The sequence below is a fragment of the Lactuca sativa genome, chromosome 9 (genome assembly GCF_002870075.4).
Source record: "Lactuca sativa cultivar Salinas chromosome 9, Lsat_Salinas_v11, whole genome shotgun sequence".
Classification (NCBI taxonomy): domain Eukaryota; kingdom Viridiplantae; phylum Streptophyta; class Magnoliopsida; order Asterales; family Asteraceae; genus Lactuca; species Lactuca sativa.
In genome coordinates this window covers 113031158-113048113 of record NC_056631.2, presented here as the reverse complement: position 1 = coordinate 113048113, position 16956 = coordinate 113031158, and the positions used below count along the sequence as shown (strand labels likewise).

Sequence of the window (16956 nt, the reverse complement as noted above, 5' to 3'; positions counted from 1 at the left end):
GGTAAATAATCTAGATTTCAAGTATTCCAGCACCTTGATAATTATTACATTGTTATGATTCACATTTAACACTGTTTTCTAATATTGTTTTGGTTGAACTTGTTATTCCTCAAATTTTAACAGATTCTTGAATTGTGACTCACCCCTGCAGCTTTCTAAATGCAGGCTTATTTTGGTGTTGGATTAAGTGGAGTTCTGGCTTGGTGTGTGCGAGTGGGAAGGAACCAACCCAATGCCCCCAGAGTTCTGGCACCTTCCATCTTTACTTCCTATGTATCCAGGTTAATCTACTCGTATTAATTCATGTCTCAAAGTGTGTATTCCAGTATCAGGTATCATGATTTATGTATTTACAAAATTTTGAAATAGGGTCTTGTTCAATGCTTTAGCTGTGTTTGCTCTAAGGGAGATCAACTTATCAAAAGTAAGTTATTTTTTTCACCCTTTTATTTAATATTTTTGTGATTGAATGAAATTATTAATGAAAGTAATTGACAACCCTTTTCTGTAAATGATGTTGTGATTGTGGGAGAGGCGTTGTGATTTTCTCTGTTGCTAGGTAACCTTCTCAATAATAGCATTCTACTTAAGCAGGTGAGTAATCAAGATTAAGGGAGACTTGTAATCATGTTTGGCATTCCTTTCCAGTAAGAAACAGAGTTGTATGATTATTTGTTAGTTTTATAGGAATGTATAACCCATGTAGCAATGCATTATTTTTGTTTAACATTTGAATGATTCTTTGTATGACATTATAATTTGTGCAATTTATTTTGTTGTTTGAGTATGAAATTTTATTTTATATTATGCAATTGATTGTATTTTTTGTATATGGTATTTTATTTCTATTATGAGAAACTAAATGCAAATTTAATTTAAAAATTAATAAATATATAATTTTTTTTTAAACATTTAAATTTACGATATGCAAAAAATGTGTGTCATCTTAATTTATGCATGGCCTTTCTTGACAGGGGCTTTCTTGATACGCATTGTGTGTCATTAACACGCGCGTCGTAAGGTCACGACACGCGAATGCGCGTCGTCTTCCTTTATGACAGGGCCTTCCTTGATATGCATTGCGTGTTGTAAACGTGCGTCATAATTGTGCGTCGTAAATGAGCGTCGCAAATGCGCTTCGTCTCTCTTTATGACAAGGCCTTCCTTGACGCGCATTTGCGCGTCGTCTAAGCCTTTTACGACGCACAATGAGCGTCGTAAAAGGCTGTTTTTCTAGTAGTGACTTGACACTAAGAACAAGAGAGGGCAAGCCAATTTATACAAGTGTTATACATACTCTAAAGTTATTCTAAAGCATTTGGTGTTGTGTGAAGTACTTAAGGCATCACACTTGGGGTGCTAGGATCTCAAGGTTTCTAAGGAATCAAATCAACTACAAGGTATGTAATTCTAGCCATCTTTTAGATTAAAAGTTCCCCATGTATGCTAGATAGGATTATGAACCTTGGAAATCATATTTTTCATGTATTTTAGACAAACATAGATCCAAGGTTTTATAGGGTTTCCTGTATACTTAGGGGTGTTAGAATGCTCAAAACCCATCAGTATGGGCCCGTACTACTGAAAGCAGAGGATTCGTACTTGAATCAAGGAAGGATGAGATAAGACCAGGGAACTTGTAGTGTGTGAGATCCGTACTACATATCGAGAATTATTAGTGGATAGCGAAAGATCATTTCCCAAATTGCGGGATTGGGAGAGTACAACATCATCTTGGTTTATTCCAAGACTGAGGAGCAGCACGAGAAGCACCTGAGGGAGGTGCTAGAGACTTTGAGGAGGGGGAGAATTTTTTTTGCAAGGTTCTCCAAATGTGAGTTCTGGTTGCGTGAAGTGCAACTCCTTGGGCACCCTGTCAACCAGAAGGGTGTACTAGTTGATCCGGCCCAGATAGAGGCTGGGATGCAGTTGGAGATTCTGAGGTCTCCAACTGAGATTCGGAGCTTCCTGGGTCTAGCGGGTTATTACCGGAGATTTATTTGGGTTCATGGAGGTGGTGTGATCTTTTGGACTGGCTAGTATTGAAACACTAGCAATGGTAAACGTGGTTTTCAACAGATTGGGCATGGAATGATAAGAAGGATTGAGAATCCTTCCAGTATTGTGTGATGTAAGACGTTATTTGGATCAAAGTGGGGGAGAATCATCCAAGGATTCAGAAGTAGGAGAAGCTTTGAAACTGGGATAAGTTTCGTATCCTTGTCAGGAAGGAAGACAGCCCAAGCAGCGGTATGGTTTGAGGATAGTGCGAGATGGAAGTTCGGAAAAACTTGCCAATAAGGAGATGGTGTTCCCGTAATGTTTTCCAGAAAACCTTAAGGAATCAGGTTGAGGATTTCAGTCAGGACATGAGTTCAAGTGAGTGCGGGTCAAGCATGTGTCGATCCAGTATGGAGAGTGTTGTAAGTCTGCAGGTGTAGCTGTAGCATTCACTAGCAGCCAGATAGTGATAGAGTGTTGTAAGTCTGTGGGTGTAGTCATAGCATTCACTAGCAGCCAAATAGTGGTAGAGTGTTATAAGTTTACGGGTGTAGCCATAAGCATTTACTAGGTTGGTAGATAACGTGAGAGCGTTGTTAGGTCGCGGAAGGAACAATAGTACCCACCAGTTCGGGTGTAGCAGTGAGGATATGGAAATCTACGGATTGGATTTTGGAATTACCTAGATGGATTAGATATGGTTGAACCGGTGATAAGACTGTCAGAGCGCCACTAAAGTTATGAGAGCAAGGAAGCAGGGGACTGCTTAAGGTCATTCATGACATGAGGCTACCAATGGTCATGTAGTAGTTCAGTGTTTCCAGAAGTTCAGTGTTTCAGACAGTTTTAGGTCTCCAGCAGTAATGTTATTTTGGGATTTCATGTATGGTTAGAATCACAGATAGCTTGGGTTATGCTAAGTCACTCACAGCGGGGTTATCAGAGCGTTGGCCAGGTACAATTGAATCGTAGGGATAAGGGGATCTATGATTCTGTTTCTAATGGGAACCTCGTGTTATCAGAAGTTAAGTAAGCATTTGAGAGACAAGTGGACTGCGTGCATCGATAATGATTTCAGTATGGGCAGTCTGTCAGGGATTCATACTATCTCGAGACAGCAAATTTTAGATGGAGTAGATGTGATCTTGTTGCGAGGAACTCATTTATCTACCAATTTTAGAACCCTACGCGGGTTGGTCACGGGTGCCCTGAGATGTCTTGGGTGTGCCCAGGGTTGTGGCCAGGTTACTTGATTAGGTTGGCATGTGAGGAATTATAAAGGTTGATTTCGAGGACGAAATCCAAATTATGTGGTGGAGGGTAGTAACACCCCGTTTAATTAATAAATAAACAAATAAATTAATAAATGTAACTCCCAGACTAAATTTTGAAGAATTTCGATAGTTGGCGGTTGTTTAGTAAATTCCTGAATTTAATTTGAGAAGGATTTTAGAAGTGGGGGTATGTTTGGTAATTATTAGGATTTATTATGAAATTGAATTCATAAGGCAGGGTATAAATGGTAAATTATGGACTTAGATTGAATAGATTCTTGGGGGCGGGGGCTAAAAGGTAAATTTTGGGGCTTAATTTGAATAAGAACTGATAAGGAGGGGCTATATGTGACAAAAGTGAAAGGACATTTGTATTGGAGCGGATATACCCGGTGACCTTTCCTTCCCGTCACCTTATTACTCCCAAACCCTAAACCTAAGAGGTTCCAGCCGCCATGAGTGAAGTCATCCACCACCACCTCCCTTCTATTCGCTATTCCGATCAACGGGGATGCCTACCGCCGACAGATACACTACAATGGAAGGTGGTCATTGCGACGCTGCTGCCGGAGAACCACCGAGGTTCGATGAAGACAATAAGTAGTCGTTCATCAAGGTGGGTTCTATTGAGTTCTATTGCCATCGTTTTCCGCCGCCCCCTCGTCTCCGTTTCTTCTGTCGTCGAGTTATCGCCACCATCAGTTTATCGATCAGAGGTTGTGGCTGTGGATGAAGCTTTCCCTAAAACTGCCATGGGCCACTATGAGGGTGGCTGTGATCGGGTGCTGTAACACCCAAAATCTGGAAGGTCAAGAAAGGAAAGGAAACCCTAAGTCAAAGGGCCGACTCGTCGAGTTCAAGGACGAACTCGACGAGTCCGAGCGGGATCCGGGTCGAGGAGTAAGTGACCGACTCGGCGAGTCGGCTAAGGGGACTTGGCGAGTCTGGTCTGAACGAAGAAACCCCTAATTCCGGGAGTTGTATCCTATATAAAGGGTGTTATGTCCCTCCCTCAGCCTCCATATCATCCTAGAGAACCTGTAAACCCTAGATTCCGTGTGAGCTTCCACCATTTGAGAGAAATAGCTTTGGAGGAAGGAAACTTTAGAAAGGAACTTGAAGATCAAGAAGGTTGCTTCAAAGGAGAGGTGGAGATCTGAGATCTACTTCAGTTTGTGTTCATCTTGGAGGTAATAAGCTGCTATTTTCCATCCTTTGCATCTAGATCTATTTTTGTTATGAGATTTGGGGGTTTTATGGTTGTTTGAGACCCAATTCGAGTTTGGGGGCTTAGATATGTTGTTGCCACTTCAGATCTAGTGTTGGGATGGTCCAATATGTCATAAAGCATCAGAAGATGAGTAGTTGGTGAAGCCCTTTTGTCCTTAAACCTAGCCCTAGTGTGTTTTGAGCCAAGATCTCTTTAGTTATACGTAAAGTTTGCAACTTTACGTGAGGATTGAGTTTTGGAAGTATGGATCTATGATTTGGAGCCCCTGCATGGCTCGAAAAGCCACTGTATGGATTAAGAACTAGAGCGACTCGACGAGTCACATGGGTCGACTCGGGGAGTTGGATGAAGTTGGGCAGGAACTCGGCGAGTTGTAAGAACAACTCGGCGAGTCTGTTGAAGATTGCCTTGGACTCGGCGAGTCGAGACGCGAAACCCCAAACCCTTCGAGTTAAGACTCGGATCAGTCTGTTATGTAGGGACTCAGTGAGTTGGACAGGTCAGGACTCGGAAATCGGTAGACTCGGCGAGTCGAGTCACGGATGAAAGGATTTTGAGTTAATGAACTCGGCGAGTCAGTAGGTAGACTCGGCGAGTAGGGTTGACCTAGAAGGTTGACTTTGACCAGGACTTTGACTTTGACCAGAGACTTAGTTGACTTTCGGGGGACAGTTAGACTAAGTGTTGCTTTGATATTGGTAGCTCGGGGAGCTAGTAGAGCAGGAGTTCAAAGAGTTGTCGGATAGCGGCTAGAGGGGCTATCAGCAAGTTCAGCAAGTGCAGGTGAGTTTCCCTTTGTGTGAATGGGTCTAAGGCCATAATGCCGGCCCATGTAGTTATGAGTAGAAGACCCGGGGGTTAGCCCTAGGCACAGTATGCTAGTATGATAGTCAGGACGAGGTCCAATGATAGCGGGCGGGTGCCCAAGGAATGGTTTATATGTTAGTTTATAGTTGTTGTCTGTGTGATACTTGTATGTGCCTGGTAGGGAGGTGAGTGTGGGCGAGGTCCCGTATCTCACCAATAGCAGAGTGTGGATGGTGTTCCACATCTCATTAGCAACAGATCAAGGGCGAGGCCCAAGTTAGGGAAAGAGTGAGTGTGGGTTGGGCCCGTATCTCACTATCAGTAGGAGCATGGACGGGGTTCCATGACTCCTCCGTAGCAGGACAAGGACGAGGCCCAGGATAGGCGAGGCCTTATGATAGGATCCGTTAGTATATGTTTAGCTTATGTGATGTGATATGTTTATGTGCTATTATATGTTGGCGGGCGAGACCCAGTGACAGGCGAGGCCTAAGTGAAACAAATCTGTATCCGAGCGAGGCTCGAAGCCAGGCGGGGCCGTTGTAGCGGGCGAGGCCCAAGGTAGGGGCGAGGCCCAGAATAGCGAGCGTGGCCCAGTATGTGTAGTATGTGGTTATGTATGGTATGTGGTAGGGTGGGGAACTCACTAAGCTTCGTGCTTACGGTTTTCAGTTTTGGTTTCAGGTACTTCCGGTAGCGGAGGGAAGAGCTCGGGGTGATCGCATGGCACACACCATAGATTAGACAGCCTGGGAATGTTTTACTCTGATAACGAACATGTGTTTTTGGAAATTAATACTCTGATTATGTTTTGGATTGATGATTTTGCTTTAAGTAATGTTTTATTAAAAGAAATTTTTACTCTTGAATTTTGGGATGTTACAGGTGCGTTCCCTTGCTCAGTTCCCCGTCGCTCAGCCTTCTCTTTTCTCCATTTCTTTCTGATGGTACATCGTTGTTGCCACCTTGTCCAGCTGTACATCATCGCCGTTGTTAGCCACCGTTATGCCACCGATGAGCCGCTTGAGTTGTTGCTGCCATTGCCAAACACCACCAGTTGGGTGGATGGGTGCGTCTTGCAAATGAAGTCGCGTGGGTGTGGTGCTACTTGTCTAGGAACCAACAGAAACCAACGCCACCACCGTGAGGTGGTGGTTGCCATCCCAAAATCATCGTTGTTGTCCCCTTGAGCCACCAGGTGGGTGGCTGGAGGGTTGTGTGCAATCTAAAGTATGTGTGTGTGTTTTGCCTAGCTGGAGTTCATGGGAAAAGCCACCACCACCACCGTGAGGTGGTGGCTGCCGCCGGCCACCACTAGAGTGGTTGTGTGTGTGTTAGAGTAGTTAGTGTGTGTGTGTGTGTGTGTTTATTTATGGATTAAAAACTTGTATTTGTAATTAGTAGAAAATGTAATGAAAAGAACCATAACCACCATCGTAAGGTGGTGTCCGCCACCGTGAACCGCCGTTGACCACCACTACCCGAGGTGGTAGTGGGTGGTGCCCCCCAAGCAAAACCCTAATGGACCTAGCAAGACCCTAATCGGCTTAAAGATTAATTTTGGGCCTATTGGGCCATGTTTGGGTAGAAATCCCTAATTGTGAGTATTTGGGCCTTAGACTTATTGGGACCCACCTTTGGGCCATTGGGATTGGATTGTGTAATTAAGCCCAAATTATTCCATATCATTTATCTAGTAGAGTACAGGACTTAATGGATTAAGTCCTTAATGAGTTAAGTGAGAAACACTTAACCTTAATTGTCATTTTATCTGAAACCCTAATTTCACTTGGACTTGAGTTGGGCCTTCCTATTTGGCCTTGGTGATTGGGATAATAATGGACCATCCAAGAGCAAGCAAACGGATTAGAATAATTTAATGGTCTTAGGGTAAGGCCCATATGAGGGTTTGGGCCCAATTTGGAAAATTGGGTCATAGTTTGGGCCTTGATGGTTATATGATAATGGGCCATTAGAATGCCAAATGTTGGACTGAACTAAATGGTTGGGCTTTTGATCAAGACCATGTAGAGATTTGGGCCCAATTGGGAAAATTGGGCCATAAATGGGCCATAGTTGGGCTTTGGTCCATTATTAGACCTTTGGGCCTTTGGATTGGGCCTTGGGCTTGATTCAAGCTAACATTGGGGTAAGGTAATCTCTTACCCAAGCATGGACTTATGACTATGAGTTGGAACCCAATTATTAATTGGGTGTTATTTTGATATTGACAGATCGGGAATCTGTCATCCAATAGCTATGGTTTTGTCAGCGGGACTTCAGCATGTGAGGTGAGTTTCCTTCGAGTAGGAACTGGTCTACACCCACAATGCCGACCCGATTAGATAGCAGTAGTTCCAGACTTCGGTCCGATGCTGGGGTGGTCCCGAGAAGTAGTTCAGTATGCTTGATGTCTTTGTGATTCATGCATGTCTATGTGTTATGTGTTGCGGACTGCGGTCCGATGCAGTATATGTGTTATTGTATATGTTATGATTATGTTATGCTATGTTCAGTCAGATCCGGACTTCGGTCCGATGCAGTGGGCAAGGCCCTAGTTAGTTCCGGATTTCGGTCCGATGCAGTAGGCAAGGCCCTAGTTAGTTCCGGACTTCGGTCTGATGCAGTGGGCAAGGCCCTAGTTAGTTCCATACTTTGGTCCGATGCAGTGGGCAAGGCCCTAGTCAGTTTCGGACATCAGTTTGATGCAAAGAACAAGGCCCTAGTCAGTTCCGGACTTCGGTCCGATGTAGAGGGCAAGGCCCTAGTTAGTTCCGGACTTCGGTCTGATGCAGTGAGCAAGACCCAGTATGTGCTTTATATGTTATTGTATGGTATGTGGTAGTTTGGGGGAGCTCACTAAGCTTCATGCTTACAATTTCAGTTTTGGTTTCAGGTACTCAGTTTTCAAAAGAGGAGCTCAGGAAGATTGCAGTGCACACACCATCTTTTTAGCCTGGGAAGTTTATACTCTGATATTTTGACAATTATTATGATATTTTGAGATACACTGTTTATGATTTCTATATGATGTTCGATGACTATGGTTTTATTATTAATTTAAAACGAAATTTTTAGACTGTATTTTTGGGATGTTACATTATATCTTTTAATTACATATGATTTATAATCAAATATGATTATATCTATTAATCACAAATGATTAAATGTATTTAAAAAAAATATTCATTATATTTATATGATATCTCTTTTATAGATACAAAATGTTGTTGAAAAGTTGTGTTCTATTTATAAAATACATTCTTATAAACTAATATCCTTTTAATCTATATAATTTTGCGTTATCTATTTCTCAAAAATTAAATAAGGTATTAATTAGATGAATCCAATATGCAAAAGAAATAGATGTTTGGTTTTAAAAATACTAAACTAATTAGATAGCCCAAAACTTAGCTTTAACTTAAGCCCAAATAATATTTGACCTAACTATTAACTTGAAATTACGTCTTACCTCCTTATTAAACGTCGACACAATTCATTTCCAGAAAAACGCATCCAACACAAATAATCTTCCAATGTTATCTTCATCTCCGACCGATGCTCCCTATCTGGCGATCTTTCTTCTCCGATGAAGCTCGAGACTAAAATCCATGTCGCAGCAGCAACACCATATTGGGAACCAGAAAATAAAGAAACGTGAGACTCGAACGCTCCACGAACTTCTTGAGTTCTTTGTTCTCGTGTAGCTTCCTGTTTCCTCCGCACCCACACCATACCAATTGTCGATGAAAAACCTAGGCCACATCTACTTTCGATCTCATCGCCACCACTCATCTAGGAAATAGGAGTCCATCAGCTGATATGCTCATTGATCGAGTCATATAACCCTTGTAAGATCGATTGAACAATACAGCTATTGTTTTCCAGCTCCTGGAATAAAAATGAGGCGGTCAGATTTCCTCAATCTTATGTCCAACGCGATTGTATCTGATTATGGTGGAGATTTCTACCTCTGAGACATGTAGGCATTCAAAACTTGGATCCTCTTCTACTTCACTTCTTTCGAGGAACCACATGTGGATTCTGGTGGACATTGAGTTTGGGAAGTTGGTCACGGTGGCCAAAGGTCAAAGGAAGTTGCTGGAGCAGATTGTCGCAGAGAACGAAGGTGGTAACTGTGGCAGGTGAAACGACCTAGTGGCACTCCTTTCTTCTACTGTTACCTCAAACAGAGGGAGGCGAGGGAGATGCCGGTAAGTGAAGAGGTAGAGGAGGTGGTTGCTAAAGGAAGAAGATGGCAATAAGTGGAGCTGGAGATCGGGAATTGATATCGGGAAACCAAACAGATCCAGAGAGTGTGAAGAAGCAGCTCGATGATTCCGACGAAATTAGGTTGGTTTCGGAGTCATTACGGTGATTCCGGCGACGTTAGGTAGTTCCGATGTCATTACGGTGGTTCCGGTGGAAGTATTTGATGGTGACGGTGGTTCGGGTAGAGAGAGAAATATGAGAGATATGTAGAGAGAGAAAGAACAGATATGTGGAGAGAGAAAGAGGAGAGATGTATATAGAGAGAGTGAAAGATAAGAAAATTATCTATGAAAAAATGTTCTCAATTGTTTTTAAGAAATGTTTTTATTTGAATATATATATATATATATGAAAAAATGTTCTCAATTGTTTTTAAGAAATGTTCTCAATTGTTTTTAAGAAATGTTTTTAAGAAATGTTTTCATTTGAATATATATATATATGAAAAAATGTTCTCAATTATTTTTAAGAAATGTTTTCATTTGAATATACATATGAAAAAATATTCTCAATTGTTTTTAAAAAGTGTTTTCATTTGAATATATATATATATATATATATATATATATATATATATATATATATATATATATATATATATATATATATATATATATATATTGGATCGATCTTATGTCGGTGTTTTTGTGGAATCTCCACCAACAATTAAATGGATACGTTATGATGATTAGTGAAATTTATTAAACTAAAAATCAACTTATTATCATACGGTTGTCCATTCTATGTAACATTGATATAAATTGTGGCTAGTCCATTTGGCTAATAAAGAAGTGTTAAACTAACAACTATTCAAAAAAGGAAGTAACATCCATTATAATTGGAGAGAGAGAAAGAGAGAGAGATTAAACAGATTACTATGACAACTCTTCCATATTTATTACTAGGTATAAGACTCACGTATTACATGGGTTAACTAAAAAAGATAAATATAAAGGTCTTAATATTTAACAACTTTGGATTTATAAAAAAAATAAGAAAAATAATGAATTTTTAAAATTTGATTTTTTTTATCTTTTAAATTTAAATAAATAAACAAAATAAATTAATGGGCTTTAATTTGAAATTTTTGAATTAAAAAAGTAAGTCCATTAATAAAATTGATATTTAATAAAATTGCTACATTTATTATAATTATTACACAAAAATATTATATAGAATTTATTAAAATAGGAAAACCCATGAAATGACATGTAGAAAATAAGTTAATTCAAAATAACCAGAAAATCACATTTGACAAATTGAAAAAGAGTGTCACATGTAATAAAAAAAACATTCATTTATTAGAGTAGATATAGAATTAACATTGAAATTCAAACAACAAATTATATCATAAAGACACTATTTTTTTTTTTTTGCAAGGTATGGAAAATCAATTCATGAGTAATGGAAAAATAAAATTTCCAATTTCCTATTCGATCAAAAAAATACAAACCCTATAAAAAGAATTATATACATGACAATATGTTCCTTGTAACATGACTTGTTTTGCGAAGGAAAATATACTATTACACGTCCTAACTATAAACTGAAACCATACTAAATTAAAATATATAGCTAGAACTAATTTATTTTTGACAAAATGCATCCAATAGATAAACACAAAGAAATAAGTTATTGTAAATACGAATCAAAAAACAACAAATTACTCCATATGGAAATTATTCACCAAAATGAAAATATTTGATGCTTATCAAAAGGAAATTAATCTCCTCGGGGAAAATAATTGTCTAAATTTATGTTAGTTTTTTTTTTCCTACGATGTTAAACAATTGAATTTCACGAGAACATCATTTCCCTCACATTGAATAATTTCCTTATCGGGGTTCAAGTCTCGGTATGGAGTGACCATCTCATATGAGAGGTCAGGGGTTCAAGTCTCAATGGAGACATAGATGGTTTACTTAGGACTAGATTAGTTAGTTTGTGGTTTCAAAAAAAAAAAATTCCTTACCGGGGAAATTGGTTATGTTCCTAATTCGACCCGCTTCTAAACTAGTTTGGATGAAACTGGTTCATTCTTAATTTCAACCGACATTTAAACTGATTTGACAATATTATTGTTAAAACTGGATTTCAAGAATCAATAAGTCAATTCAGTTTGAAAATGATTTTTTCTTTTTTGAGGAAATGCAAATAGCCAGTTTTTCCTAGAAACACAACTAGTCTTACATACAAAACATTGGTTTCCAACCATGTACTTGGTATAACTGATATCAATATGCTCAAAGTCAGAAATATAAGCATCACAAAGGGAGTTGTTACAACCATGTTTTCCATTGAGAAATATACTATATTTTCTTTTACTTACAACATGAGAAATATACAAGTAATGGATGTTATTAGAGTTAAGTATGTTGTTTCTATTGGGTTTTCTAAACCGTTTTTTCCTAATCTGGTCCAATCTAATTTGCATAGTTTCGAGAAATTTTTTATTTAAACAAGTTTGAAACCAACCTTACTTTAATTCAATTCGGATTGACTTTAGTTAACCAAAACTTATTCAGTTTGGTGAAAAAACTGGTTTATACACCTCTAGGCATGGAAGGTGGGGGTGGTGTGGGCATTTATGGATATTTTAGGGTCAGATGGATTGGGATACGGATAAGGTGTACACAGGTGTGAATATATACAAGAATTGGTATTCTCTCATGTCTATCTACATGTGGTATTGTCAAAGGCATATCAGATTGTAGTACAAAGGTATTAGTAGAGCCCACCAAATTGTTTTTATCACAAAAAGAGTTTACACATCAAACATAGTGTACAAAAAGGTTTTATGTGATTAATAAGAGGAGGGGAGGAGGGTGATATAAAGAAAAAGAAAGATATAGATAAATAGAGAAAGAGAATGATATAGAGAAAGAAAGAGATAAAAAGAGACGAGTAAGGGGGAATGAAAGGGAGAGAGAGAGAGAGAGAGATTGTGTATGTGTGTGGAGGAAGGAAGGTGGGGAGGGGGAAGGAGGATATATATATATATATATATATATATATATATATATATATATATATATATATATATATATATAGGAATAAGTTCTATGGAAAACAAATAACTAGGGCAACATCTACTGGAACCAATAATCAAATGACACGTGTCCATTTCTTTCTTCACAAGTAATGTATTATGGAAGTTATTGTGGAAGTGATATGTTGTCATGTTTTCATTGGTTCAAATATGTGTTGCCATAATCATTCTTTTTCCATATAACTCTTCCCTATATATATATATATATATATATATATATATATATATATATATATATATATATATATATATATATAGAGAGAGAGAGAGAGAGAGATAGAAAGAGAGAGAGAGAGAGAAACACACACATAGATAGAGTGAAGAAAAAGGAGAGTAGGGGAGGGAAAAAGGGGGAGGGGATTATTAATTGATTTTTTAAATTTAGTAGTAATACTTGAACATCTAACTTTTACTTGGTTTTTAATGTGCACCCATGAATTCAAATATGTTTATTATTATTACTGACACCTTCAAATTTGTTGCTTTTAAGGACCTGCTGTATGCAATAATGTAAAAGCACATCAATGTTAGGCCTGTCAAATCGGGCCGTCGTGTCGTGGTTTTGTCTGACACGGCACGACACGACAATGTTTTTCGTAACACGAACACGACACGACACGATGTCGTGTTTTTTTTTCACTAACACGAAAACGAATCAATTAAAAAATGACAACACGACATGACACGACAAAGATAATATTACATAATTATTATTTTATTTAATTCATATTTAATCATATATAACACGATAAAAATGACAAACACGACAAACATATGCTCAATCGTGTCAATTTCGTGTGAATTTGTAAACACGAACACGACACGACACGACATCGTGTTTTTTATACTTGACACGAACACGACACGAAAACGAATTCGAATTTTGATTTCGTTCCCATTTCGTTTCGTGTCGTGTATTTTTGTCGTGTCGTATCATAAATTGACAACCCTAATCAATGTCTTTAAACTTTGAATGTGTATTATATTAATGTATTAAGATGCAATTTAAGTATGATGATATCATATTCATATATGTATAAAGTATGTTGCTATAATTGATGTATCTATATGCTCAAGAATAATTATTGAATGATATCGTTAATAACATATGATTCTATAAGGTCACGCCTTTATCAAAGTGACACATTTTGAATATCTATTATAAATATGATTATTAATAATTAATCAACTCTTGTATTTAATTAGAGAATAAATTATTTTAAATAAATTATTAATACATGAAATACATGAAAATATTTCAAATAAATTATTAATCAATTATTTCAAATAAATTATTTGAAATAAATACATGAAATTATATAATTTATAATATATATTAATTTTATTTTATTTTTTATTCTGATGTTATTCATTTAATGTAATTAAAGTGTGAAATTTAAAATTTGAAATTTGAAATAAAAAATCAACTATTAATTTAATGTAATTAGAGTAGAAAATTGAAATTTTAAAATTTGAAATTGATAGTTAATAAGTCGGCATGTGGCATGATAGGTGGTATATAATATTAATAAAGATTTCTAATATTATGACACCTGTCAATAAAAGAATAAACTTATTCATTTATGAGAATCCTAGGTATGAAAGACATGTATTAGATTACTAGGTTATAACCTGTGGGAACCACGGTTATAAAATAAATTAAATATTTATAAAAAAAACTTATAATTACTAATCAATTATTATAAATAAATTATTAATTAAGATATATATTTTTGTATTTATATAAAATTATAATCGTTGTTTTAAATAAAAATGTGAAATATATTTTGAAGATATATAGCAGACAATATTTATTTGTGAAGTAATGAAGAAAAATAACGTTAAATTCGTGAATATTCAGTGCATATGAGGTAAATATTTGTATATATATTGAGTATATTGTACAGTTGTTTTATTTGAAAATTTAAAAATTACATTGTAAAAATGAATAGGTGTTATGTATGGATTTAGTATATTTGACGAAATTGCATAAAGGTGACGTGATTGTTTGAAATTACATTTATTGAATAACAGTTATTGTAATAAATTAGGCAACAGATATTACAAATCAAAGGGATGAGTGAATTAATGTAAATGTAATTAATGAGAAAAAACCTAAGACTGACAAGTTACAAATAATTAATTTCAAGCTCTAATTGATTGACACGTGACAAATTTGCTACTCTTTTATTAGGTAGGGAGAGGAGATGTACACAAGCTTTTTGTTTGAAATGCTTGTTTGCCGATTGAATAATGTACCAACTTTGCTTTCCTAATTATTAAATTTTTCATTATATTGCTCAATAATTAAGTTATAATTTTATTTTTATTTTTTTAATTTCTTATCCGTAGTGTCCACGGGTTATAACCTAGTAATATTAATGAAGATTTCTATTATTATGACATTTGTCAATAGGAGAATAAACTTATTCATTTATCAGAATATACTAGGTATGAGAGACATGTATTACATGCATTAATTTAAAAAATATTAAATATAAATGTCAAAATATTTGAGAATTTTGAATTTATAAGAAAACAAGAAAAATAAGGACTTATTATAATGGAATTTTTTTTTTATCTTTTAAATTTTAAAAATAATTTAAATAAAGAAAAGAAAGTAATGACTTTAATTTTGGGAATTTAGAAAATAAAAAAAGGTAAGTTTATTAGCGAAATTAATTTTCATTTATTACTACATTTTTTGTAATTATTATATTAAAATATTATGTATAATTTAATAAATTAGAAAAACTTATAAAATGACATGTAGAAAAAAAAATTTCAAAATAACCACAAAATAATATTTGACAAATTAAATTAAAGTGTGACAAGTAGAAAAAAAAAACTTTATTTATTAGAAAGGATGGAGATAAGTTGACGTAAAGACAAGAGATAAAATGAGTAGGTGATGACAAGTGTCAGCTAATCATTTATAAAGGTTTTTTTTGGTGTTTAACCAAACAAATTAAGGATATTTTAATTGTTTTAAATATATAATTAATAGGATAATAACTAGATTCCCTACAATAAAGGAGTCTAGGGTTTCCATAAAATGCGTTAACGAGTATATATCGTCTCTATAGACGACACAATACTGTCATTTCCTATTGACGGAATAATCCTCTCTCACGCTAGAACTCTGAGGTCACCATTTTTTAGAGGTAGGAACCACAATAAACCTTCGAAAAGTTACCTTCAATGGAAGATGGTTTCTTGACTATTAACTTGGGAGGCATCAATTTCAATATTCGAGTTACAAATGCTTCTTATATGTCTAATAAACTTTGTCAATGACTTAGTATTTACATGTCCCCTTTATGATCTTATGGTGTTTGGTTTTTGTTTTTTTTATTAATTTCATAAAATGAGTAATCTAAACAATTGCTTAATGTATATATTTTCCAATAGCTTTTGTTAATATACACAGCTTCGCACATCTACTCTCATGTCTTTATGTTGGTTTCTTTTATTAATCAACGTTTGTTTTCTCCATTGCTCACTAGCCTTGTGTTTTTTGTTCATAAAATGTGAACAGAAGGTATGCAATTTTCATTTAATTTGTAATTTCTAACAGAAAGTACAAGTGTTTCCAGAAATTTTATCTTTTTTAGCAGTAAAAAAAGTATAATAGTAAAAATACGTTGTGCTTCTTCTATACTTTGCCTTGAGAGAAAATGTTTCTTTGTGACGAAATATAAAATATAATCCATGAGTGAATAATCAATAAGCATCGAATAATTAACTGTTAAGAGTAACATAAACATAGTTACATAAATCCATTGAAGTCACCAAGAGTTGCTAACATGTGACTGTTAGATAATTATGGGACCACTTCATATATATGTAATGTTATCATGAAATCAATTTATTATGGTAAGAATATAAATTGTTGATGGACCGATTTATAGAATATTTACTTACCATGTGGGTTGAGTTCCCGGTTTGACTCAAGATCCCTTCCATCTCTCACATTTGGGTTTATATCCATCTATAAATACATGTGATGAGGAGAAAATCAATACACACGAAATTACACATGTAAATTCGTTTAGGGTTTGCTTTGCTGAGCGATTTTAAAGAGAGCTCTTGAGATTAATTGGAAAACCCAACTCTAGTTCTTCAAATCTGAAGATTATAATGAAATCAGGTATGTAATCATTCTTTCATGTTTAAGTTTCTTTTAATCAGATTCGAGATTAAAGATCCAATGTTTATGCTTCCGTGTTTTACGTTTTTGGTTATGAAAATAACTAACAATTGGTATTAGAGCTTACTTGAATCTGTTACAAGAAAATGTTTGTTTAAGATTTAAGGAACAT

General features: G+C 35.9%; 1 long non-coding RNA gene across 1 annotated transcript; it reads right to left on the bottom strand.

Annotated features, from left to right (window-relative positions):
* Positions 1-8608: 8608 nt before the first annotated feature.
* On the bottom strand, positions 8609-9944 carry LOC122195862 (uncharacterized). Its single transcript, XR_006186821.2, has 2 exons — positions 9285-9944; positions 8609-9204 (listed from the first exon to the last, which is right to left on the bottom strand). It is a non-coding gene; the product is annotated as an uncharacterized LOC122195862 (long non-coding RNA).
* Between the last annotated feature and the right edge of the window lie 7012 nt (positions 9945-16956).